Source organism: Felis catus, chromosome D1 (genome assembly GCF_018350175.1).
Source record: "Felis catus isolate Fca126 chromosome D1, F.catus_Fca126_mat1.0, whole genome shotgun sequence".
Taxonomy (NCBI): Eukaryota; Metazoa; Chordata; class Mammalia; order Carnivora; family Felidae; genus Felis; species Felis catus.
Window position 1 is genome coordinate 87,470,361 of NC_058377.1, and position 27,909 is coordinate 87,498,269.

General features: G+C 41.9%; 1 protein-coding gene and 1 pseudogene across 6 annotated transcripts in view; one reads left to right on the plus strand and one right to left on the minus strand.

The window, feature by feature from the left end:
- The window catches only part of KIAA1549L (KIAA1549 like), a 266,986-nt gene that overhangs the window by 43,505 nt on the left and 195,572 nt on the right, over positions 1-27,909 (plus strand). The window lies entirely within an intron of this gene.
- LOC123380506 lies at positions 5,091-11,636 on the minus strand (annotated as a pseudogene).

A 27,909-nucleotide genomic window follows, 5' to 3' on the forward strand; every position in this document is an offset into this window, starting at 1 on the left:
TATGATTCCTCAGACTTTTTCCCTGTCCTTCATTAGAGAGTCATCGAGATGGTGCTATTTTTTTCTCCTTTGTTGAGTGTACACAGTAAATATAATTTGTTGAATGGCTTTCTTTTTTTTTTTTTTCAACAGGAAGTCTTCAAAGAGAGCCTATTATAGTATTAAGCCTCCATGTAATAAACAGTGGAGCTGGGCCAATAAGTCCAAAACATCTGAGCAATCTCTTTATATTGTACACTCGAGCTTTTAGATGCATAAATTTTACAGTACATCATCTGACACTATTTGTGATAAATATTCCCCAGTGATTAAATCATCATTTTATGATCTATGCACAGAAAGAGCATCCACAAAGCTACTCCCCACTCATCGACCTCAAATGTTATTGTCCTGGTTTGTATATCAGAAACCTTTTATTAATTTTGGTGGAGCTGTTCTAAAGAGGTCGTGTGGATTTTCACAAAACAGTTTTATATAAGAAGTACCTTTTTTTTTTTTTTTTTTTTTTTAAGAGAGGGACAGAGAGAGTAGGGATTAAACCACCTGGTGGGTCAAACCAGAAAATGGACCTTGAAGTAAGAGAAGCTGTTGTCTTGATGGCCGTGGTTAATAAATATTTACAGTGACGTCCTGAGCTGCAACTCTGCAGTTTTGTTAGCATAAACGTTTCATAACCACAGAATACTTGATGAGCGTGTGGGACAGGCGACTGACGCAGTGTATCCAGCAGGATGAAACTGCACTTACACTTGTTAGGGATGTGTGTCTGCCTGCATCACATTTTTTTTTTTAACTGAGTTAATGCGGTGGTCCCAGCTGGGATTTTGACTGTTCTCCACTGATGGAGCTCATGGGAGGGTGACAAGAGACCCTCTGGCCCTGAGGAATGACTGTTGATTTACAGCCTCAGATGAAGCTAAAGCTGACAGTTAGTGTTTTAAATAATGCATACTTAGCTCTGCAAACAAATGAGCCAGATCCTTCCTCTTGCCAGAGTCTCTCTGGAGGAAGGTGGAGGTGCTTGGGGCAGCGCATTAACTCCCTCCGCTGGCATGTGGGCCCAGAAAGCCCCTCTTCTCAGGCAGGGGGCTGTATCAGTGGAAGTTTCCTTGCAGTGGCTGATGAGGAGAAAAGGGAAAGAAGGCACAGGGAGTGTGTGGGGAGAGTGGGCAGAGGGGCTGCTGGAGCATATCATGGGGTGGGGGTGAGGCAGGTCAGAGAGGAAAGCCCAGCTGGTGGGGAGATGGTGTCCTGCTACAGGGGCTTTTAGACTTGTGGAATTAGGTAATTTCTTGCCACTCCAAGTATGGGCTGTGGGCTGGTAGCAACAGCATCACAAGCAACAGCTTGTTTGAAATGTAGAAGCCTAGGCCCTAAGTCAGTCTTATGGATTCATAATCTTTACCTGGACAAGATCTCCAGGTGATTCGTATGCACCTAAAAGTTTAGGAAGTGCTGACTAAGCACTCTCATTTTAATACTTTTGCAGTCCCTTGGTCAAGCATTAAATTATTAGTGACTTATAAAGCAGATTAGTAAGTCGTTCAAACCATGCTGATTTGCAGCCCCTCCCCTTTTAGGGAAGAAAAGACGGAATAACAACAATAATTTGAGGTTAGCCAGGACTGCAGTTAGTGGGAATTTTAATGCAATTTTGGCCATAACACACCATTGCCAGGGTGAACTCAGAGTGGTGCTTTCCAGCTCGAGCAGGCATCAGAATCACCAGAGGGCTTGTTAAAACACTGTTGGATCCCACCCCAGAGTTGCCGATTTAGTAGTTTTTGGGATAGGGTCTGAGAATTTGTATTTCTTTTTTTTTTAATTAAAAAAATTCTCTCTTTCTTTCTTTCTTTCTTTCTTTCTTTCTTTCTTTCTTTCTTTCTTTCTTTCTTTCTTTTGAGAGGTAGGGAGGGGCAGAGAGAGAGGGAGAGAGAGAATCCCAAGGGCAGAGCCCTGCTCACAGTTAGAACTCACAAACCATGAGATGACCTGGGCTGAAACCAAGACTCAGGAGCTTAATCAACTGAGCCACCCAGGCGCCCCAAGAATTTGTATTTCTAACAAGTTCCTGGGTGATGCTACTGCTGGTCTGGTGACCTCACTTTGACAGGTGTAATTCTGATTGTGGCAATCGCGTGGCACTTGTCTGTGTGATCCCTGCCCCATGAAGTCTGTGTTCTGTCTCTCACCCATACCTCCTTACTACTGATTCTCATAGTATTGTCCACAATCCACCCATACCTACAGATTCCCAGAGTCCACTCTCTTGACCGTCTGAGTCAGAATCCCTAGGAGTGGGACACAGGACGGTTCATAAGCATCCCAGGGCAACTCTTAGACGCACATGTGTGCTCCTTCCTAAAGGATTACATTCTTAGTAGCTAGGGTGTGTTTTGCCCTTTTCTTGGCCCTTTGTCACTTTGCTTGGGCCACTGCTGTACTGGGAGTGCCCTCCCACATCTACTCACAGGATTCTCCTGTTCTTCCAGGTCTTTCTCAGAAGCTACATCCCCCTTGAGACTTCCTTGATTCCCCCCAGCTGCATGTGATCCCTAGACTGTGGTTTTCTTTTAAAATAAGTTCTTTAAAATGAGATGTCAGTCCTTATATTTCAATCAATTCTAAGAAGCCCTTTCATCCCTCCCCAAGCCCTCTCCTCTTTTCTGAGTTGAATTTATAATATACGGCAACATGTGGCTTATTGTGAGGTGTAGGTCAGTGGACATTGCCATGAGAAACAAGAAAAAGAATAAGAAAAGCTTATGACTTCTCAAAGTTTTAAATGTCAATCGTATGTTACACAAAATAACATCGCTCCTAATGCTGTTAAGTATGTGATCATAGCCCCTATTGATCGTAGGCTCTTGGATGGCTGAGACTGTCTTATATTCATCGTATTGGTCCCTCATGTACCTGGCTGATAGTAAGTGTTCAATAAATATTAGTTGAATGATATAAATGTGATTTATTTTTCTGCGGGTGAAGTTGACACCACTCCTTTTCTGGAGTCATTTATTGCGTGTGGAAATACATACCCTGCTCTGGATACTGATGAGAAGGCAAATAGAAGAGATTCAACCAGGAAAAATGATGATCTTCATTCAGGCTTTAAATGTACAAGGCTCCCCAGGAACCACCGAGAGCCCACCTGTTTCTGCAGAATCCTGGATGTATGTGGGATTCAGGATGGGGAGTGGGCAGGAGATGGGCTTTGGGAAAGGGCTGCCTGCCTGGACTCTCTGTTAGAAGGTCATGGGGAAATCCTAAAGTCCTCTAGCCCAGAGACCCTAGGTCTCTAGTATCTCTATATCCCAGGCACTTAGAATAGAAAGCAGGCTGGGTGTCAGTGCTTGTTGAATGAATGAATGAATGAAATCCTGACTTTGAGTCCCCATCCAGGTATCAAATCTTGACCTCTTTATGTCTCATTTGGTTCATTTTTAAAGGTAGGGATGTTACTTATGTACTCCAAATTATCTCAAGGAATTTTTGAGAGCCTAAGATGAATTAATTAATCTGAGAGCACTTTTTATTTTCTTTTTTTCAAAATTAAAGTTTATTTTTTCATTAAATTTTTTTTAATGCTTTATTTTTGAGAGAGACAGAGCATGAGTGGGGGAGGGGCAGAGAGAGAGGGAGACACAGACTCTGAAGCAGGTTCCAGGCTCTGAGCTCTCAGCACAGAGCCCGACGTGACATTTGAGGGGCTGAAACTGACCTGAGTCGAAGTCAGACACTTACCAACTGAGCCACTCAGGTGCCCTGTTTTTTCATTTTTGAGAGAGAGAGCATGGGCAGGGAAGGGGCAGAGAGAGAGGGAGATACAGAATCTGAAGCAGGCTTCGTACTGACAGCAGTGGGGCTTGAACCCACGAACTGCAAGATCATGACCTGAGCTGAAGTCAGACCCTCAATCGACTGAGCCACCCAGGTTCCCCTGAGGGCACTTTTTAAAGTGTTAAATATGCATTATTACTTAGATCATAAGAGAACTTTTTCTGTGTTTATTACAAACAGCTCTTCTTGGTTCTGAAGAGCTTGGTTTTATACATTTCTCAATTAGGGGACTCTTAGTTCTCTTGGTTGGCTCATTCTCTGATTTGCTCTGTATGCATAACAAAGGAAGTGTAGGTTTTGAAAGTTTCTGAATCACCATGGTGTATCACGGGATCTTCCCACTAATACTTGTTTCTCTGACAGCTGTATTTTATATGTTGTATTGCAGCTTTCATTGAAGAAACTCTGGGCTTCTAAGAATGATTTGTTGTGGCATTTCCTTTTGAGACATAAGCTTTGAAATAGGATAAATGCATAGGAGAGATATCTAGGTACAGTAGGGATGAGAGGAAGTCAGTGTTTGGACTTGGATCTCCTGAGTTCAGGTCCTGACTCTGCCCTTCATTTGCAATATGTGTGATCTTGGGCATTTTTTTTTTCTTTTGTAAGATTTTATTAGGGAGAATTTCAAATATACACAAAAATGTGGAAAGTAGTATAGTGAACCCCTCCCCCCCCCCCCATTTACCCATCACTCAGCTTCAATGGCTGTTAACTGATGGCCAATTTGTTTCAATGGTAACAGCGTCTACTCTTCCCCCCAATATAATTTTTAATAGAATGCAAGATGTCATGTTCTTTCATTCATAGATATTTCAATATGAATCTCTAAAAAGATAAGGACCCTTTGTTAATTTTTATGATTTTTTTTTTCTTTTTCAAAGATTTTATGAAAAGTCCTTATAGAGCAATATCCAGACTCCAGATCCAGCTGCCAAGGAGACCCTGTTATGCTGTGGGTACTGGGTGTGGCGTGGCAGGTGGCTCTGACTTCCCACCCTTCTGTTTCGATGGGGGTGGTGGGAAGTACCCCGTCTTTGGGGTCCACAGTGCTCACCTGATCAGGCAGGGGCTTCTTAGCACCATTCTTTTTTTAAATAAATAATTTTTTTTTTCAACATTTATTTTTATTTTTGGGACAGAGAGAGACAGAGCATGAACGGGGGAGGGGCAGAGAGAGAGGGAGACACAGAATCGGAAACAGGCTCCAGGCTCTGAGCCGTCAGCCCAGAGCCCGACGCGGGGCTCGAACTCACGGACCGCGAGATCGTGACCTGGCTGAAGTCGGACGCTCAACCGACTGCGCCACCCAGGCGCCCCGCACCATTCTTACCACTTGGGTTCCAGGGAAGCATGATCTTCACTTTGATGCCCAGCACACTCTGTCTGAGCAGTTCACGGGTCCCCACTGTGAATCATCAGGCCACCCACAGACTTCATGGATTTAGCCCTCTGTCCTCAGGGTTTCCCAGACTCCATGACTTTGCAGCCTTTGGCCCCACTCTCCATGATGATCCATAGCACACCCTAGCAGGCCCTCCACACAGGAAGGCCTTTTAGGAGTGTGTAACCCACAGACTCTGCCTGGGCAATAGCACACAGACCTTCTGTGGCCACCTTTTCAGCATGAAGCCCTACACTGCCCTCAGGGGAGCCAAATCTCTTCTGAACCACAGCAGTCAATTCCCGGGTCCACTGGCCCGTCTCACCAAGGACATTCTCCGTCCTGGTGGCCGGGATAATGATTTCTGTCCTGGTTGGTGTAATTCAGACCTCAACTCCAGAGTAGCCATCTTGAGTCAGTTCCCAAGTGAGAAGCTCGTTCAGTTCAGCTTTGAAGATGCCATCAGTGACACACTGCCTCTTCTTTGGAGATTTGCACCACCATCTTGCCGCTGTGTGCCACCAAAAGGAAAGCAGATAAGGACCTTTTAAAAACAGAACTAAAATGTCACTATCATGTCTGAACAAATCAATAATTCTTAATATCAATAGAATCCAATGTCATAAATTTTATTTTTCTTTTTACACTTTGTTTGAAATAGGATCCAAACAAGCTCCACATCTGATATTTATAAAAGTGTCTTTTAAGTATCTTTTAATTTATGGGTTCTCTCTCACTTCTCTCTATCATATAAAAGTGCAAAGGGAAAAAAACCAGGTTGTTTTCTTATGGAATTTATCAGTTTGGATTTTGCTGATCGTATCTTTGTGGCATATTTCCTATAAATTAGAGGCATGGCCAGACTTAGGTTAGGGTTTTGGTTTTGGTTTTGGATATTGGACATTGGACATGTTATTTGCTCTTTCTGAACTCTGTGAAATGGGGTGCAAACATATCTTATAGCTGTTATGAAATTAAAAAAGAGAATATCCAGGGAAGGATCACACCATATAAAGAGTAGTTGTCATTATGACTGGATTATGCATTTTGTTAGCATTTGTGGGGCTGAGCCTAGGAAAGATACGTTCCTCCCACACTGGTCAGACTTAATATTACAGCAGGTGCCATGTCAGGAGGCTGAGTATCAGGTGGTCTAGAGGTCATGCTCTACTATATTAGGTTTGGTAGGAGTCAAAGTAGTTAAATTCTCTGAGCTTTCCTCATTTCCTCAAATGTAGCTAATAACATATATCCTCAAAGTTCTGAGAAACAGAGATGATGTATGTAAAGAGCCTTGAACATGGTACTCATCATGGGGTTGATGATTTTTGTTCTTGTTTCTTTTGATACCCGAGTTCTCATGTGGGACTTGGGGGCACTTAGGTTGAGAAGGGATTCTGGGTATGGCTGAGTCGGTGCTATGGGCTGGGAGTGTCACTAAAATTCTCTCTCTCCTCTTTTAAACATATTTGGGGTTAAAATAGCCCGCAGTATAATCAAAAGAAAGAAATAAAAGTAAACCCTTTGAGTGCTGAGCACAATTACATTTATTGGTGTGCAGCTGTTGGGATGTGAATGGAAATACCTAGTTTTTTCCATTATGACCAGGAGAAAGGCTGGGATTCTATTTTACACTGCATCAAATATGATATGGGTGCAGAAACCCAGCAAACACCACCTTAGAGTGCCAGCACCAGGACTGAGATGTAGTGACTCTTTTGTGATGTGCCTCCCCTTTTTAAATGTTTATTTATTTTTGAGAGAGAGAGAGAGAGCACGAGTAGGGGAGGGCAGAGAGAGGAGAGGGTGACAAAGAATCGGAGGCCGGCTCCGGGCTCCAAGCTGTCAGCACAGAACCTGATACAGGGCTCGAACCCACAAACTGTGAGATCATGACCTGAGCCAAAGTTGGACCCTTAATCGACTGAACCACCCAGGCGCCCCTGTGATGTGCCCCCTTTTGATGCACCAAGGAGGGCAAAACATCCCATCAGGAGGATTCTTACTCAAAATGCACAATCTGACTCTATCATGAGAAAACATCAGACAAACCCAAATCGAGGGACATTTTGTAAAATACTTGACCAGTTCTCTTGGCAGATGTCAAGGCTGTGAAAGACAAAGACAGAGAGGAACTGTCACAGGTGGGCAGATGCTAGCAAAGACTTGAGAACTAAATCCAATGTGGGATCCAGGATTGGATCCTGCATGAGAAAAAGAACATCAGAGGCAAAGCTGGCAGCATTCAAATAAGGTCTGTCAAGTAGTTAATAGTAATTTATCAGAGTTATTTTCCTGATTTTGGCAGTTGTATTATGGTTATGTAAGATGTTAACATTGGAAGAAGCTGGCTGAAGGGTACTGAACTCTGTACTGTTTTTGTAATTTTCTGTAAGTCTAAAATTACTTCAAACATTAAACACACGGTACTGGGATGCATGGCAGCTTTTGCAAAATGTACTGTTTTATAGGAAGTGGAGGGTGCTTCATTTTTGCACATTAACTTGGGAGCTAGAAACACCAACTTACTCTTGAGCTAAAGCAGGCAGGTTGTATCTTGACTGGTGAAGTTCCTCACTGTAGATTGACAGGGAGTCATGTCAACTCTTTGAGATTCCCCAGAGACCATCCTAGTGCACAGGTGGTCGGGCACCTGGGTTGACAGTGTTTTGGTTGCGTCATCTTTCATATCTGGTTGATCTGGCAGATCTGACTGGTTAATAATGACAGTTCCCTCCTTAGATTGGATGCCTGTTGTATGCTAGAAACTTGAGTGCTAAGTGCTTATCATCATTAATCCTCATAACATCCTTGAAAGGCAGTTGATAGTTCCCCCATTTTATGATACATCTCACAGAGATTCATTTGCCCAATATCACTCAGCTGGAGTGGAAATCTGACTCCAAAGCTCAGACTCTGACAGCTGTGCCATTTTGTTCTCCCTCTTACTCCCTCTTAATGGGTGCCCTCCTGGCCAGTCTAATGCCTGTGTTCCCCTGTGGGCCTCCAGACCTGGCCCCTCCCTTATCATTTATCTATCTATTGCTGGTTAGAAAGAGGTACTGGTATTTTTCTATCCACCGTTATCTATCTAATCGTAGAGTAGAATTGTATGTAGACTCTTTGGGGGCTGTTAATAGGTTTCTATGGTCAGATATCTTTGGGGGAACTTAGGGATAAATAAATAGCTCTCCACCTTTACCCAGGCAACTGAATACAGTTGGAAAAAACCACACAACCGGGCTTACTAGTCTCATCAGTTTGCTACCATTAACCTTGAGTGGGCTGTTCAAGCTGCCCAACACTGCTTCCCTATTGCCTTAGTCTAGTTGCCCACCCACTCTCTGGGATAACTGCTTCACACCTTCTCCCCACTCCTAACCTCCCCACATCTCCTAAGAAAAAACTAGCCCAAGAGAATTTCTGCAAGCCTCCACTGCTGCCTCGACCAAGCTGCCCTTATCCTGACTCCTCTCCTGTTAAGGATGAGGCATCTTTGATTCTTGTGCATGAGACTGAGGACCTCCTGCCAGCAATTCTGCCTCCGGTCCCCTCTCTCCAGTTGCAGACGGGCATGTCCTCTATCTTCCGTTTTAGAAGAGCCCCCACCTTGACCACACATCCCCCTTCAGCTGCTGCTCTGTGCCTCTGTTCCCCTTTTCCGCAAACCTCCTTGGAAGAGTTTTCTTACCGACTGTCTCCAATTCCTTTCTTCCCATTATTGCTCTTTTTAAAAATTGAGGTGAAATTCACTTAACATAAAACCATTTTAATATGTTAAGATGTACAAGTCAGTAGCATTTAGTACATTCACATTGCTGTGTAACTACTGCCTTCATCTGGTTCCAAAGCCTTTTCCTCATCCCCAAAGTACCCCCCTTACTTGTTACACAGTCATCCTCTATTCTCCCCTCCCGCTAGCCTCTGGCAACCACCAATCTGTTTTCTGTCTCTACAGATTTACTTCTTTTGTATACTTTGTAAAATGGAGTCATACAAAATGTTGACCTCATTTCATTTACATGATGTTTTCAGCGTTCATCTATGTTGTGGCATGCATCAGAATTCTATTACCTTTTATTGTGTAGTAGTATCCCATTGTATGTATATGGCACATTTTGTTTATCTGCTCATTAACTGATGGACATTTGGGTTGTTTCTACCTTTTGGCTATTGTGAGTAGTGCTGCTATGCACATCCATGTACAAGTATTTGTTTGAGTATCTGTTTTCTGTGCTTTTGGGCATATCCCTAGGAGTGGAATTGCTGGGTCACGTGGTAATTCTACGTCTCACTTTTTGAGTAGCCACTGAAGTATTTGGTGGTTTGGGCCAAGTGGCTGGACCATCTTACATTACAATGCACAGGTGTTTCAGTTGCCTTATCTCCTCATCCATATTTGATATTTCCTGCTCCCCCCTGCCGCCCCCACATAGCCCCTAGTAGATATGAAGCAGTATCTCATTATGGTTTTGATTCCCATTTCCCTAATGGCGAATGAACATCTTTTCATGTGCTTGTTGGCCATTTCTGTATCTTTGGAGAAATGTCTGTTCAAGTCCTTTGCCCTTTTTTTCATTGGTTTATTTGTCATTGTTGTGGAGTTTCCCATTCTATCTTGAATCCACTGTAATCAGCTTTGCTTTAGTCCTTATCATCCCACAGAGTGACTCTTATCAAGGTTGCCAAAGGCTTCCCTCTTTGTCAAACCCAGCGGTCCATTCTCAGGTCTCATTTTCTTGTCCTTACAGCAACATTTAAGGGGGGGTCGATCACTCCTTCTGTCCTGATGTGCTTTCTTCACTTGGCTTCCCAGATAACAACCATTCTTTCTTAGTTCTTCTCAGTGTTCTTTGCTGGTTCCTTCTCATCTTCATTACCTCCCGCCGTAAACTTCCTCTTGCCTCAGCTTTCACACCTCCTGTCTTTTTATCTCCACTTCCCTGGATGACCCCATCCTTCCAGTTGTTCAGGCCATCAATCTCGGAGCTGTCCTTGACCTCTCTTTTACCTCCTCCCCCTGGCTCTACCTCCACCTGGTTCTCCTCCACAACATATCCAGACTCTGATCATGTCTCACAACCTCCACTGCAGTCACTCTGTTCTAAACCACCATCATTTGTTACCTGGAATTTCGAAGTACCCTACAAATTGGCCTCCTAGTTTCTCTCCCTCCCTCTGCCATGATCTAGACTGTGTGAAACACAGCAGCCAGAGAGATCTGTTAAATTGTGAGTCAGATCTCACATTACAGCTCTGCTCTGAAGCCTCCAGTTGCATCTCGTTTTACTTCAAGTTTGAGCCAAAATCTCTGTAGGATTTAGCCTTGGCTTCCTCTTCCATCTTGTTTCCTATCACTCTCCACCTTGCTCATACCACTTCAGCCACTGCTGGCATGTTTGCCGTGCCACAGTCCTGCCAAACACACTCCTGCCTCAGGGCCTTTGCACATGTTGCTTTATCTGCCTGGAATGCTCTTCCTCCTGAAAGCCACAGGGCTTTCTCCCTTCCTATTTCTGTCCAAATGTCTTTCGCCAGTGAAGTCTCTGCTGATCATCTTATATAAAATAGCAACATCATCTTCCCTCTTCTGATCTCCCTTCCTCTGCTTTATTTTTTCCCTTAGTACTTATATATTGCTTGGTTTCCCCTGTTGGAATATCAACCCCACAAAAACAGGGATTTTGTTTGTTTGTTTGTTTGTTTATTGCTTTAGTCCCATTGTTTACAACTATGCCTGACATAAAAACATGGATACTTGGGGCTTTTCCTATTTTGTAATATGTAAATGTCCATTATAAATCTCTAAAGATATTTTGCAATATTCCTTTACCTCTTTTTTTTTTTTAAACCCATAGGGCCTGTTTTTCACAAAATATTTTTGGGAAGTGCTGGAATAGGCTTTCATTTGTATTTTATTTGTCAGTCATATTTGGGGTGATGGGGGTGGTGAATGTTATGTAACCTGAGTCTTTTTCCCTTGACTAATAAAGCATTTCAGCATGTAGGAAAAATGTACATCCAAAAGGCCTGAACTTATCCTGAAGGTATGCTTGGATAACTCATTTAGGTAAGATCTGGCCAATGATTTCTTCTTTGACTTTAAAAAGTGGTGTTACATTTGAGTATTTCTGCATAGTTTCATGTTTATAAGCCAAGTGTGATGTAACTTAGAAGTGGTTTCTCCTAGAGCTGTTGAAACAGTTCAAGCCTGCCCTTTCTCTGCTTTTGTCTCAGTGCCCCAGATGACCTCCACTGGGCCCTTTGGGATGTCAGCATCCTGTAGGTTTGCTTAGGCGGCCTCTGTCCTGTGCTAGGACCAGGCTTACCTTGACCCTGTCAGAAGCAGCTCTGAGAAGGCAGTGGCTCTTTCTGTTTTGTTTGCCATTGTAGACTCAAACACTTGCACCATGCTGCGCACATAAGAGGTGGCCAATTAGTATTTGTTGGATGAACCTTTGAAGTAGCACCGGGGAAAGCTCCTTCACCACCTCATGGTGACTTGTAATTAGGGTTCAGCTTCAATGAACTTTCTTTGAAAATATGTTTGAATATGTCCTGAATGGAAATCAAAGCACTTTCCCTCCTATTTCCATGATCTTAGCTTACCAACAATAATATGGGTATTCTTGGGAAGAGTCTGCAGTTAGTCTGAATAGTTTGTGGTTAAATAAATTTCAAAAAAGAGATCCCATTTGGGCTTTTCATTTGAAAGCCACCATAACGTATGATAAAGTAGCTTGTGTGATCGGCATTCTCAGAAGAAAGTTGTTCTGATGAACTGTCCGTGTCATCTTTTGATTTTGAAAAGATGGAAGGAATGATGGTCAGCCTACAATGTAAATGGTGGTTTGATATTTTATTTCCTAGAAGTGGTCAAAAGAAGGGCAATGTTATTTCTGGAAATTGGGGAAAAGCCTAAGACTTGTGTATTTCAGTCTGCTTTCTTCAGCACAGAATGTTGTTCCCTTTCCTTTTGGCTTTTCCAGGGTGCTCTCTGATTTGCCCGGCAAGAAGAATTGTGTTATATCTGGCTAATTAACTCTGAGTGCTAATGTCTGAGGAGTAGCGTCTTGACTTGCTCTAATTAAGTTCAGCAGATTCAAAGGCCACCTGAATAGGGATAGGACAGACATTTGCTTTGGAAAGAGGTAGTAAAACCTCTTTAGGTGAGGAAGCAAATGGGGATGTAATTTAGATCCTGGCATCAGGGGTGTTTTTTTTTTTTTTTTGGTAGTTTTTTTTTTATAGATATCACCATAGTTACAGTGTCTCTGTAAATCACAAACCTATTCCAGAAAGGAAAATGAAGAGACTCGTGGTTGCAGGTGAAGTGACCTAAATTTTTATAGTTCTGTAGTTTTTTAAAAATCGTTTTGCTTCTACACATTTTATGATTCTTTTAATTAGACTCGTAGGACTGGGATGTTAAATGTCTAGTGGTCAATTATAATATTTATTGAGGTCGTGTGATGTGCTGGGTTTTGTCCGAAGAGTGTTGTCTAATTTAATTCTAAGTAATTCTGAGGTCTTGTAGTCTGGGCTCTCCAGAGGCAGGCAGGACCAATAGGATGCATATGTATATGTATGTACCTATACCTATATTGGTATCTAGAGATTATTATTATTATTGTTATTATTTTATTTTAGAGGAAGAGAGCATGAGCTGGGGAGAGGGGCAGAGGGAGAGAGAATCTTAAGCAGGCTCCAGGCTCAACACAGAGCCCGACACAGAACTTGATCCCACGACCCTGGGATCATGACCTGAACTGAAATCAAGAGTCAGACGCTTAACTGACTTAGCCACCCAGGCGCTTGCATATCTAGAGATTTATTATAAGGAAGTGGCTCATATGCTTATGGAGACTGAAAAGTCCAAGATCTGCAGTCGGCAAGCTGGAGACACAGGAGAGCTAATGGTTTTAGGTCCAATCCAAGTCTGAGTTTGAAGGCAAGAGACTAGTGTCCCAGATCGGACACAGTCAGGCAGAGAGAGTGAATTCCTTCTTACTCAGCCTTTTATTTTATTCAAGCCTTCAGCAGAGAGGCTGAGGCCCACCCACCTTGGGGAGGGCAATCTGCTTTATTCTGTCTAGTGAGTCAAATGGTAGTCTCATCCAGGACCACACTCACAAGAACATCCAGAATAAGGTTTAGTCAGATATCTGGGCACTCTGTGGTCCAGTCAAGTTGACACATAAAATTAAATGTCTCAGGTAGGTACTGTTGTTATCCTCTGTAGAGATGAGGACACGGATGTAGAGAATGGTTGGGTAAGTTGTCTAGCGTTACAACTGGTAATCATGGAGACAGAACAAAAATGCAGGCAATCTGGCTCCCCCCAAATCCTCACTCTTAATTGGTAGAGCAAACCACCTTGCAGAGGAGGCACCTGAGATGGGGGAGGAAGGGTGGGAGAGAAGGGAAGCAGAGGGGTCCAGTGTCATGCCTCAGCCACCCAGTTAGAGGCAGAGCTGGGATTTGAACCCTGTCTCCTGACACTTGGCCCAGCCCCCTGGAGTCCTTCAGCTCCAGCATGAGGTATCCTCTGCATAATGGACATTTCGCTTATGAAAGGAAAAAAGTTAACTTTCAGTTCTACACTTGAATTGTTGACTTAAGCACTCTGGGCAGTAATTCTAGCTGTCTCACCTTATCAGCATTATAATTTGTGACCACAGTATTTCAGTCCTAGAAGATTCTCAGATGAGTTGGGCTGTATGGATGAGTATGGTAATTTTTAAAATAACTCTACCTTCCATTTCTAAAGCACTTCAGACTTTTTAGAGCACTCTCATATATACACATTATTTAAAAAATGGATTAGCTTGACAAAGTGGATTTACTCTTGGGTGATGGTCTTCCGTGGGTATGAATGGAAAAAAGGCTTTTACCTCCTCTTAGCCAAGATTAAAAAGGAATAAATGAGTTAAGAGAAGACGATGGAAAACAAAAGGGTGTTTATTCAAGCAGCATGATCACTGGGATGCAGCTCTGAAGGAGACTGAAGAGCCCTGGACCAGGACGTAAGGGGTCATAGCAACTGCTGTCATTGAAACCAGACCGTGCTGGGTTTGAATCGTGACCCTGCTGCTTCCCAAAGAGACACATCGTGTCACCTCTCTGAACCTTTCCTGCTTGGTAAAACAGGACTGTGTACCTCACAGGAGGGTTGTAAGGATGAGAAGTGCTTGTCGGTGCATGCCACATAATACGCCCTTGATAGATAACTTACAGCCCCCCTCCCCCACCTCCGATAGTCAGGCCTGCATTTGCCAGCCTTGAGCCGCTTGTTGTAAAGACCTTCACCCTGCCTGCTCTTTCCCACCTTGCTCCTGTACGTGTAGTGACCAGATCTGACTGGATTACAGCACGCCTGTCCCCTACCTTCGCTGTATATGCCCAAACTGGATAAAGCGGCCTCTGGCCTGGTTCCCACTTTACCTTGTGGATTCCTTGTCTGAACCCAGCCTGCCTGGCTGGCCCATTACCACCTGCTTACCCCTTTTTAGCCCTGTGCTGTCCCTGATTTCCCATCTTTGGCTAACTGTTGATGTCAAACTGTGTACATCTTTTTTCCTTTGTTAATGGTTTTTTTGGGGGGGAGGGGCAGAGATTTGGTTCACATGGATCATTTTCCCCCCAATTTTTTCTTTAAATTCTAGTTAGTTAACATATAGTATAATATTGGTTTCAGGAGTAGAATTCAGTGATTTATCACTTATGTACAATACCCAGTGCCCATCACAAGTGCCCTCCTTAATGCCCATTACCCGTTTACTCATCCCCTGCCCACCTCCTTCCATCAATCTGTGGTTTGTTCTCTACAGGTAAGAGTCTCTTATGGTTTGCTTCCCTCTCTTTTTTTTAGTTCCCCTATGCTCATCTGTTTTGTTTCTTAAATTCCACATATGAGTGAAATCATATGGTATTTGTCTTTCTCTGACTGACTTATTTCACTTAGTATAATACACTCTAGTTCCATCCATGTCATTGCAAATGACAAGCTCTCATTCTTTTTTGGGCTGAGTAATATTCCATTGTGTGTGTGTGTGTGTATACACACACAATACACACACACACAGACACACAGATACCACATCTTCTTTATCTAAAATGGATCATTTTATCGGGCACCTGGATGGTTCACTCAGTTAAGCATTCGACTTCGGCTCAGGTCATGATCTCACAGCTTGTGAGTTCAAGCCCCGTGGAGGCGCTGTGCTGATAGTTCAGAGCCTGGAGCCCGCTTTGGATTCTGTCTCTGTCTCTCTCTGCCCCTCCCCTTCTCGTGCACTGTCTCTCTCTCTCTCTCTCTCTCTCTCTCTCTCTCTCTCTCTCTCTCAAATATAAATAAACATTAAGAAACTAAAAAAAAAAATAGGTCATTTTATTAAATTTTTTTAAATTTTACATTTATTTTTGAGAAACAGAGTGAGACAAAGCGTGAGTGGGGGAGGGGCAGAGAGAGAGGGAGACACAGAATCTGAAGCAGGGTCCGGGGTCTGAGCTGTCAGCACAGACCCTGATGCAGGGCTCAAACCCACGAACTGCAAGATCATGACCTGAGCCGAAGTTGGATGCTCAACCGACTGAGCCACCCAGGTGCCCCTAAAATGGGTCATTTTAGCAGGAGCTACACTCTTTCAACAGAGATAGTATAATTTGAGTCAAATTCCTGTTCATTTCTGGGGGAAAGTCAGTGAAGCTGATGGTTTACTGATTCCATTGGCTTCACTAAACTGGCAGCAGTCAAGCTGGCTGCCAGTTTAGGCACAGATTTAGGTCCCATTCCTGGTTCTTATCCCATCTTATCTTGTCTCCTTACCTTACCTGGATTCAGTTCCAGAAACACCGCTCAGAGACCCAGGTGTGTGAACCGCCACTTTTAGAAGGACAGCACTCATCACTCTGCTGTAGCTCCTGAAAGCACCATTTCTGGGGTGAGAAGTGTTCTTCTATTGCCTTCGCCCCTTTCGGCATCCGTGTGATCAAAGTGCAGGGATTTGAAGATGCCTTAAGACATAACCTTGGGGCTCTTAGAAATGGTGATTCTCATTTTGCGTAGGCCCATCAGATCTGTCATATGCTGGTAACTTTGGTCATTTCTGAACATGTTCTGGTCAGTTAGTGATTTAGAACTTAAAAAAAAAAAAAAAAAAAAAAAAAAAAAAAGAATCTCCACACAGTCTTTCTCTCTGAACTGGCTACATTTCTGCCTCTTCCAGTTTCTCTCCCTACTATCTGAAGTGGATCCTAATCCTGAGAAGGGAAATCTTCGTGATTTAGTTTGCAAATCATCACGTGTGCTTCATTTGTGAAGGAACAAGTCCCGGAGAGAAGGTGGAAATTATTGAACAAAAAAGGGCCTAATAATAATAATAATAATCTCTCACAGTTTGGTGAAATAACTATTCCTTTGAAAATTTGAATTTTGCTGTGCTCTGAAGAGTTTGATTCCATTTGCATGGAGAATTCTCTTATATTGTGGGGTTGTAGAAATTATAGCAATTATGGCTTGCGTGAAAACGAAAGAACAAGTTATGTCCAACATCTCTTAGTTGAGCAAATTCATGGTTAGTCTTGTCCAGTGTATCCCATCTGTGAGTAATAAGCCCCAGCTAGCCTCCCCTTTCTAGGTAGCGTGGGTGTTTGGATCAGTCTTAAACTCAATAGATGGAGTCAAAGAGGACTTGTCTAACTGTAAGTCTTTACACTTACCTGTTTGAATATTCCTTCGGACATTTCAGATCTTCCTTCTGAATCGCTTTCCTTCTTTTCTGAGTCCAGTTGACCCTTAAACAATATGGATTTGAACTGGTCAGGTCTGCTTACACATGGGTTTTCTTCAATAAATACAGTACAGTACTGTAAGTGTATTTCCTCTTCCTTATGATCTTCCTAATAACATTTTCTTTAGCTAACTTCATTGTAAGAATTCAGTATGTAATACATATAACATTCAAACTATGGGTTAACCCGACTGTTTCTGTTATTGGTAAGGCTTCTGGCTCTCAGTAGTCAAGTGTTGGGGAAGTCAAAAGTTATACGCAGATTTTTGATGATGTGGAGGGTCAGAATCCCTAAAACTCTCATGTTGTTCAAGGGTTAAACTGGACATTCTTTTAAAATTACTTTAGTGAGGATATGTTAGTAATTACCTGTATCCATTTTTGTTGGCCTGAAAATGTTTTGAAAGATAGTTTTGCTTGCTCTGGATCGATAGTTGTTTTCTTTCAACTCTTTGAAGATGTCATTTTGCTTTCATGCTTGATGCTGAGAAGTCAGCTCAGTCTTTGTCAGTGATCTGTCTTGTCTCTGACAGCCGTCATTCTCTTCTCCTTGATTTTGGTTTCTTCAGTTTCACTAAGTGTTGAAATTTTTGATGTCTAGATATTGATTACTTTTCATTTATTCTGGCTTGGGATTTACTGTATGTGTTCAATCTGAGAATTCATATCTTCAATTAATTTTAAAAATTGTCAGCCTTGCGGCGCCTCGGTGGCTCAGTTGGTTAAGGGTCCGACTTTGGCTCAGGTCATAATCTCGGAGTCCGTGAGTTTGAGCCCTGCATCGGGCTCTGTGCTGACAGCTCAGAGCCTGGAGCCTGCTTTGGATTCTGTGTCTCCCTCTCTGTCTTCCCCTTCCCCCCTCATGCTCTGTCTCTGTCTCTCTCAAAAATAAACACTAAAAAAAATTTTTTTTAATTGTCAGCCCTTATTTATTTGAATATTACTTCTACCTCAATCTCCTTATTTTTCTCCTTTCTGGAACTGTACATTTTTTTTTTAATTTGAGAGAGAGAGAGAGAGAGAGAGAGAGAGAGAGAGAGAGAGAGAAAGAGAGAGCAGAGGTGGGGCAGAGGCAGAGAGAGAGAATCCTAATCAGGCTTCATGCTCAGCATGGAGCCTGACAGGGGGATTGATCCCACAGACCTAGGATTGTGACCTGAAATGAAATCAAGAGTTGGAAGCTCAACTGACTGAGCCATCCAGATGCCCCCCTCCTTTCCAGAAATCTGATTAGACATGTGTTAAACCTTCTTACTTTGTCCCTCATATAACTTAGCTTTTAAAATGCATCTTAATGGGATGGGTGGTTCAGTCAGTTGAGTGACTGGCTCTTGGTTTGGGCACAGGTCATGATCTCATGGTTCATGGGTTTGAGCCCTGCGTGGGGCTCTGTGCTGGCAGTGTGGGGCCTGCTTGGGATTCTTTCTCCCTCTCTGCCCCTCCCCTTCTCTCTCTCTCTCAAAATAAGTTGAAAACAAGTGAAGAATAAAGTGTTCTAAAAAAATAAAATGCATTTTAACAAGTCTTTCTGTGCTGCATTCTGGGTAATTTCCTCAAATCTATCTTAAGTTTTATACATCCTGTCTTAGGCTGTGTCTAATATGCTACTTACCTGTTTTTTTTGGTTTTCATTATTATATTTTCTATTTCAGAAATTCTGTTTGGCTCTTTTTAAAAATTGCTTACTCAACTGCCTTCATCGTGTCTTTAGTCCCCTCTATTATTTCTTTATACATGTTAAACTTAATTATTTTTTATTTTGTGTCTGATCATTGCAATGTCTCCAGTTTGATAGCTCTCACTCATAGTGACTTGCTTACTCTTATTTTTAGTGATTTTTAAATTTTTTAAAAAAATTTTTGTTTCAACATTTATTTATTTTTGAGAGAGAGAGAGTGTGAGCGGGAGAGGGACACAGAAAGAGGGAGATACGGAATCTGAAGTAGGCTCCAGGCTCTGAGCTGTCAGCACAAAGCCTGATGCGGGGCTCAAACTCACAAGTGGTGAGATCATGACCTGAGCTGAAGTCGAATGCTTAACCCACTGAGCCACCCAGGTGCCCCTAGTGATTTTTTGTCTTTTTATTGTGAGCTCACTCATGTTCTTTGAAACTTTTTCTATGGGAATTGTTAGAGCCCTGTGTTTGAAGAGTCTTTCTCCAGAGGGAAAGGATTTGCATTTGTCCCAGCCATGGGATAATGACAACCAAGGGCTACTTTAATCACATTTTCAGTACTTCCAAGCCAAGATGTCGTGTGAATTCTAGCCCTACACCTGTATGAATGTGGGCTTTTGGTTAGGGACTCTTAGGAGATATTTATTTTTTCTTTTTTTTTTGCCTCACCAAGGCCAGGATAGATAAATCTCCTTCTAAACAACAGCCTCATTCTCTGAGATTGTTTCCATTTGAGCATTGTGGCATTTTGGAAAAAAGTACTTAATCTGGTCTCTCACTATGATCAAGCCCCAGGCTTTGTCCCCAGGTACACATACCAAAGCACAGTGTAAGAACCCAGGCTCCTGGGTCAGCTGATGTCCTTGGGGGCAAATGCTAGCTTTGCATTACCCAGTAAAATTACACTTTCTAGTTTATGGCTTCCAACTGTTTCCCTTTATTGCAACCTCAATCATGTTTTAAACCAGATTTTTAAAAAACATATTTTATCCCTTTCTTTAAGTGATTTGTATTAAAAGAGGCTTCTTTACCCACATAGTTGCAGAAACAAAGGTGCTAGGCAGTATTTTAGATGTTTGCAATACAGTGCACTGTGAATGAACAAGACAGTAAGATCCCATCTCTCACAGAGCTTACAGTTCAGTGGGGGTAGAGAAAGGAAACAAGTAAATAAATACCTAAGATAATTTCAATGGTGGTGAATACTATCATCTTTTATATTTTTAATTTATTTTTTGGGGTTTATTTATTTTTGAGAGACAGTATAAGCAGAGGAGGGGCAGAGAGAAAGGGAGAGAGAGAATCCCAAGCAAGCTCCATGCTGTCAGCACAGAGCCCGATATGGGGCTTGAACTCATGATCATGAGCTGAGATCTCAGGTGAGATCATGACCTGAGCTGAAATCAAGAGTTGTCACTTAGCTGTCTGACTCAGGTGCCCTAATACTATCATCTTTTAAAATATTCATAGTGACCCATGCAAGGGACTTGATCCTACAAAAGATCCTGTATCTTTTAATCATTCCACCCCTGTGTTGTAAGATGAATCTACCATTAGCTGAATGAAACCGCCTCATTATTAAGTGATCGGTTAATTTAGTGGTGAGGACAACATGGTAGAAAAGCCCTTGAATTTGGGCTCAGAGTTAGATAGCATCTACATCCACCTAAAGCAGTTGTCCTCACGTGATTTTTTAAGATATGTGTGAGATTGAAAATGACTTAGTGACAAGCTGAGCTCTCATATGACAAGCTCTCATATATGACAAGCTGAGCTTGTCATATAAGGCATGCATACAACTCTTCTCTGCAATTAAACTCATTTTAAAGCCATGTTATTTTATTAACAGAGTATTTTGCCTCATTTTTATCAGTGATATAGAAAGGTCAAGGAGTAACAAATAATTAGTAATTTTCAAGTGTTCAAATAAATCCATACCTTTAAAAATTGGAAGCATGGAGAGAAAATAAAAGCTAAAAATGTTTTCTTTCTTAAAGAAATGATTAATACATCTGATAATAAAATTGATGCAAGAGATTCTGATCATCTAGTGGTCTGTTTAGGACTCATATGCTACTTGAGAGAAAGCTGTTTTTATAAGAAATGTCTGAAAATATCAAGTCAAGAACCCAGTAAATGAGAATGGTTTGCTGAGCCTCTTTCACCTGATTTAGAAACAGCTCCTGCTAATGAAATATGTCAGGAAATTTTCAGAGGTGTGAACAGTGAATGGGTAAGATGCTGCATTTCTTAAGTAGTTGATTTTGCTTGCCACCCCCAACGGACTTGAATTCACTAGTAGTCAGAGAGTCTTACTCTTTTTTGGTAACTTTTGGCAGCCTGGTGAAATTTATGGATTCTTCTCAGAATGACGGTTTTAACAAAATCCATAGAATTGAAAAGGAAGCCAATTACGTTGAAATGCAGCCTTATTCACAGACCCTGAAGAGTGTATAAGACCCCCTAGATTATTAACCTCTATGACCTGTTTCAATTACATCTCTATTCTTTTTTAAAAAATTGTTTAATGTTTATTTTTGAGAGAGAGAGAGAGAGACAGAGCGTGAGTGGGGGAGGGGCAGAGAGAGAGGGAGACACAGAATCCGAAGCAGGCTCCAGGCTCTGAGCTGTCAGCACAGAGCCTGATACGGGGCTTGAACTCACAAACTGCGAGATCATGACGTGAGCTGAAGTCAGACGCTTAACTGACTGAACCACCCAGGTGTCCTACATCTCTATTCTTGAACAGAAAAAGTAGTTTATGATATGACTGATTTCCTGAATTTCTCAAGAGGAAATAGAATCGGTGTCAGCTATAGATAGGCACCGCAAGTCAGTGGTCTTATCACATATGTATGCATAATGCACTTCTGCTGTGGTAAAAACATGGTACTTTGGAAAGGAGCTTTCTAAATTCTCAGTTTTGTGCCTATGGGGTTTCTAGTAACATATGAACTTAGACAAGATCAGTGCTCCCTGGAGTATTGACCTTATATGCGAAAGATGACCTCAGAAAATAAACAAAAAGGAGGGAATATAAACAGAATCAACTTATTTTGGAATGCTGTGATTTATTTACTAACTGTCACAATAGAATGGAATACTGGTTATTTATTGTTCTTTTAAATATGAAAGAAAACGTTGAGCTGCTTCAAATCATTGGAGGCAGTCTAAACTGAACATCCTTAGAGGATTGATTCATTATGTTATATTCCTATAACAAAATCCTGTACAGCCATTAACAGGATAGAGATGTATGTGCTCTTCTAGAATGAACTCTAAGATATGTCATTACATGGAAAAGGAAAGGTGTAGAAGAGTGTACCATGTATTCTCACTTATAAAAATGTGTCTATTAATAAAACATGATATTTCTGGAAAAAGGCACCAGTAATTGGTAACAATGATTATTTCTGGGAGGGGAACTTGAGGTCTGGAGGCTGATGAGGAGACTGACTTCTCATTGTATATCTATTTGTACTGCTTGAATGTTTTGCCATATGCACGTATTAGTGGTTCTAACTAATTCATTAAAAAATGAATTGCCCTTGCTTCTAGCAGCTATTGATATTAAAATGAAATGGAAGCATGTAAAGAATATGTACTAATTATGCCTGTCAAATAACATATTTCACTAATTAATACACTACTCAGTGCATGAAGAAGAAATTCTCAACACTTAGGCCTGCTCCAAATAAGAGTTCAGGGTGTAGATGGCAAGGCTTACAGTTAGGGATATTCCCCCACGTCTCCTGAATGTCCTCCTGGGACCTGGTGTCTTCCTTCCATGCACACACACTGCTTTGCAGCTGTCTGTGTTCTCCTCCTCCTACTCTCCTTGGTCTGTGAACTCCTGGAGGAATGTGTCTCACACAGTGCCTGGCACAGAGCAGACCCACGATAAATGATGGAAGAATGAGTCACTCCTGATCCTGCCAGGAGTGAAGTCTGGAGATACAGAGATAAGTAGTGGGTGCTGAATCCCACAGCAGAGCAGCCTGGGGAGACAGACCCCATGTCTTGGTGGTTCCCAGTTGGGTTGGGGGCAAAGGGAAGGGTGGAGGTGATGAAAGGAAACCAAGGAGGACTATTGTCTGATGAGGGCACCATCCCTTGGTGTCCTTGGTTTTGTCCCCAAACCTCTGTGTTGGGGGTGGTTGCTGGTGGAGGAGACAAAGCCGGCAGAACAGTGGGGGCCGTGGGTGGGAGAGAATCAGAGAGAAATTGGGTAACAGCAGTTGTTCAGTGAAATTTCACAGTGCCTTTCAAGAATGAAATTCAATTTATATTTAGAATTTGATTTGAATCCAGAAGGAACACACAAGCTGGTTAATATCAAGACTCTGTAAGAAATAATTTGTGTCAGTTATTGAAAGGATTTGTAATCAAGCGTGAATGGAATGTCTGGTCACAGTCATTCATTTATTCATTCATTCGTTTACTCCATATTTATTGTTGAGGTCTTGTGTGTCCTGTGAGGGATACACAGATGAATTAGATAGGTCGTCTTCCTAAGTAGCTCATCACCAGAAATTAATTTATCACAGTGGTTAAGAATGATATGTTGAATTCAGATTCTTGGATTCAAATCCTGGCTCTATTCCTTGTCACCTATGTGACCTTGAGCTAGTTGTTTAATTTCTTTGTGCTTCAACATCTCATTGCTAATATGAGAAAAGTGCCCATGTAAAGTGCCTAGGCAGTGCCAGGCATAATCAGGATTCAATAAATGTCAGTTTTATGGGTTTTTTTTTTTAAACATTCATTGATCCACTGAACACTTTTGGAGCTCCTGTTCTGTGTTAGGTACTGCTGTAGGCACTAAACAGAGACATAATTCCTATCTTCAAAGAACTCAGCTGTTTGTTGGTGTATTAGTTCTTTCTTCCTTCCTTTGTAACAAATTACCCAGTTCAGTGACCCAAAACCCTGACAGACATGACTTACGTCTCACAGTTTCTGTGGATCAGGAATTCAGGATCAGCTTGACTGTTTCTGCTTAGGGTGTCTCATGAACTTACAGCCAAAATGTTTGCCAGAATTGCAGTCATCTGAAGGCTTGACTGGGGCTGGAGGATGTATTTCTAAGGTGTCTCACTTATATGTTTGGCAAGTTGGTTCTTCTTCACATGGGCACTGCTTGAGTGTCCTCACAATATGGTATCTGGCTTTCCTCAGAGTAAGTGATCTGAGAGCCCAAACCAGAAACTTCAATGCCTTTTATGACCTAGCCTCAGAAACCAAACACCATCACCTCTGCTCTATTCTATCTGTCTCACAGCCCTGATTCAATATGGGAGGGGACTATACACAAGCTTGTGTATAGGAGGAGGTGGGATCCTTGGGGACTGTCTTGGAGGCTGGCAAAGACAGCTGGGGAGGAACACATATAATCATGGGGAAAGTGCTGTGATGTAGATATGCCACAGGGAGCTTCTTGTCAGGAAAGGAGGAGGCAAAGCTTGAGTTCGGTTTTGAAGGAATAGAACTGAGGAAAGGGAGTGTCCCGGGCAGAAGGCAGTTAAAGGAGAAAGGCACAGAGGCCAGAATAAGCATAACATACCCTGGAAGTTTGAACACATCTGTTGGCTTGCAGCGGAGTCTCTGGTAGGGCAGGGACAAGAATGGGGTGATGATGTCAGGACATGTGACTGATGTGATAGTAGTCATGACAGATTGTGACAGTTGTACTTACACAAATGAAAGAGAATGACGTCACATTCTTTAAGGATTTGCTCTCTGAAATACCTTTGTGGTATTTAAGATATGCATCCCTGCATCCATCCATCTGTCTACCCAACCATCCTCTGACTAAGCAGTATTTATTAATCACATTTGGACTGTATAACAAATAGTCTCTTAAGAAGATGCACACTTCCTATTTTGTGGACACACAATTTGAGTATTTTTTGCTTTACTTTTTCTTCATAGCACTACTTACTACTTGGCATTATATTGTATTTTATGCTTATCGCTTGTGTTCATCTCCAGAATATAAACCCCAAGAATATGGACTCCAGAAATTTTGCCTGAGTTGACGTCATTGAATCCCCAGTGCCTAGAATAATGCTTGGCACATGTGGGGGCTTAGTAAAGATGTGGTTGAATAAGAGTGAAGTGAGGTGATAGAAGTGTGCAGAAGATGCTGTGGGAACTTGGGAGGAAATGTCCAGGTCTTTCTGAAGTGGGGAAAGGAGGTGGTTAGAGAGGACTTTGTAGAGTCCTTGCTGTCTGAACTGAGCTGGCCAGGTAGATGAGCTGAGCATTCAAGACAGAGGAGATCTTGTAAGCAAAGGAATGGAGACGTATGAGAGTATGGCCACAGTTCTAGTTTGTGAAACGAAAAGTATAATTGCAAGATAAGAAAAGCATCTTCCAGCAGTTGCCTTTATGTAATAATTCAGTTAAAACTCTGCATTAGAGGAAGCATCCTTTGCAGTTATTTCTGAACTTAAAACTTCACTAGTTGATAAGTGTCCTTGTGCTGTGGCTGTATATGAAACACGAAGAGTAGAGTTGTGTGTCCTTCCCATTATTGAGCTTTTTCCTCAATATTGCATACATTCATCTTTTAAATACAATTCCTTGCTGCAGTGGCAATACATTTTAGTTTTTCCAATAGACTTGACATGAGATGTGTTTGTTGGCATCTCTGTTGACTTGAAGGTGTTTTTATGTCACACGGGTATGAGACAGAGCCATAGTTCAGGTTATTTTATAGTAAAGCAGGTTGCAGGTCTGTGATAAGGGAAGGTTGAATCCCATACTGTATATACTGTACTCTAGGACCAGCTTCAGGTCTTTGTAGATTATTATTTTCCCAGTTCTCTTTTCCAGTGCAGGAATGTTGGCCCACCTGAAGGTGCTTTCTTCACACCTCTGTGTGTCCCTTGTCCCTGAACTTCAGGAAAAAAGAAAAACCTTCATAGATTTGCAGGTAGCGTATTTAGGAAATTCTCCTCAGTGGTGGCCATGTTTACATAATCTGGAACTATTAACACCTTGGAAAAACAGTTTGAAAGAAACAACTTGGCTCCAAGAATTTCCCTTGGGCTCCGCTTTTTTCTTAGTAACTCATTTTGATTTTTTTTTAAGTCCACATCTACTCACACTTAGCAACGTAAATGTGCAGTACCAAAGAGTAAACCTTCGTATGTTGGAAAGGCAATTAATTTTGGTTCTACTAAAAAAGTGGAATTTAAATTTGATCTTAAATTGGAATAAAAAGGTAACAGTAATTGTCTGTGGACAGTGGGATTGTGGGTATTTTGTCTTCCTTCTACTTTTCATTTCCCTATCAGTAATGGACATGTATTATTATTTTATAGTGAGTTTAAAACCAAGAAACTTTTTGGAAAATTTGCTTTTCAACTATAATATGTAATTTCTAGGCATTCTTTTTTGCAAAATAGATTTTGATTCCTCACTCTTTTTCTTCTTCAGAGCTCATTTTTCAATGTCAGCAATGTGGGATTGAATGATGGCTTCAAATGTCAGAAGAGGATTCTCATTTATTAACTAAAAGTTGCTGGCGAAGGTTAGCGGGGCAAGGCAGAGCCAACCAAGCGAGACCACTGGGGTTGTCCGAGGCAGGGTCAGGCTGCCAAAGAGGAAACAGTTGTTCCCACCTCACAACTCTCAGTTCCTATCAAGAAGGACCAGAAACAACATTTTTCTGTAACTCTCTGTTATGGATAATTGGGCATGTGAAGCTACTAAGACCAATTTTGCATGGGCAGTGTCTTCCAACATGCCTTTTGGCTGGTGCTTTTGAGATGTTATCTCCTGACCATCCCCTCTGACCACAGTTGCATACCCACAAGCAAATCTGAGGAGCCCTAGGGCCTGGCCACTAAACCCATCCCATTCTCTTTCAGCCTCCTAATTTCCATTTATTCTTTACAGCCCACACAAACCCTAGGCCGGTGCACCCACCACCCCATGCAGGCCACTCCTGATGGTAGTAATAAAACAATATAGTTGTTTGTTTGTTTGTTTGTTTTTTAATTAGAGAGAGTGTACACAAGTTGGGAAGAGTGGCAGAGGGAGAGAGAGAGAATCTTAAGCAGGTTCCATGCTCAGTACAGAGCCTGATGCAGGGCTCGATCCTATGACCCTGGGATTATGACCTGTGTCAAAATCAAACACCAGACGCTCCACTGACTGAGCTACTCAGGTGCTTCTAAAACAATATAGCTTTTAAACACACACATACACATGCATGTGTGCATACGCGTGTGCGCACACACACACACACACATACACACACACACACATACACTCAGCTTGTAGGTAGATGAGCTTCTAAGTTTCTTTCCAGCAGTTGTCTGTGAGGGCCTACAGTGTGCAATTCAGCGAAGATTCAAAAAGGAAGAAGGCATGGAATTGATAGCCTTACATGGGCATATGGGACCCACAAGCAAACAGATTTTACAAAGTTGAAAGTGGAAATTGCCTCAGAGAAAGTGTAAAGTGTTAAGAGCTCAGTTCTTTAACTGTTTATGAGAGGACAACATAAACAATCAACGTGGATATGTTTATAAGCATCCACAGGCACCTGAAGAAATGTGTTTATTTTCCTGAAGTTTCTCTAACATATGGCCATTTCTCCCTACATTATTTCTATTTATTGCACACAGTGGCAAGTTTATCATCCTTCATAATCGTCATTAAATTCCACTTACTCTCCATTCTGAGTTAATTTGTTTGCTTTGTAGCCAAAAGGTTGTTTGAAGAACTGTTGTTCTGCTCTTGTCTGGAAGAGAACAGAAGTGCCTTCCTTCTATGAGTGAGATCCCCTCATTCTCCTCCCTCTACTCACTAGCCACGTTTTAGCAAAAGTAAACTAAGTTTCTCTCCAGAACGTACCCCAGCTTAGAGGACTGAGTTGGACAATCTGAAGAAAACCTCAAAAGCAAGGATCTTCCTTTTCCTTGGACAAGTCTCCAAAGAGCCAACCCCTGCTTCCTTTCCACTCTTTTAGGCTTTTCTGGGACAAGAGGTCAAGAGCAATGAGCTATCATTTATTGAGTGCCTTCTGCATCTTAGGCATTTTACATATATTCACCTCGAATTCTCTCACATTATCAGATGAAGAAACTGAGGCCAAGAAGTCAAGTAATTTGGCCAAAATCACATAGCTAGAATTTGGATACCGGTCTGCCTGACTCCAGAAACTAGTGTTTTTTTGCATTGTGCTATGCTACTTCTAAAGCAAG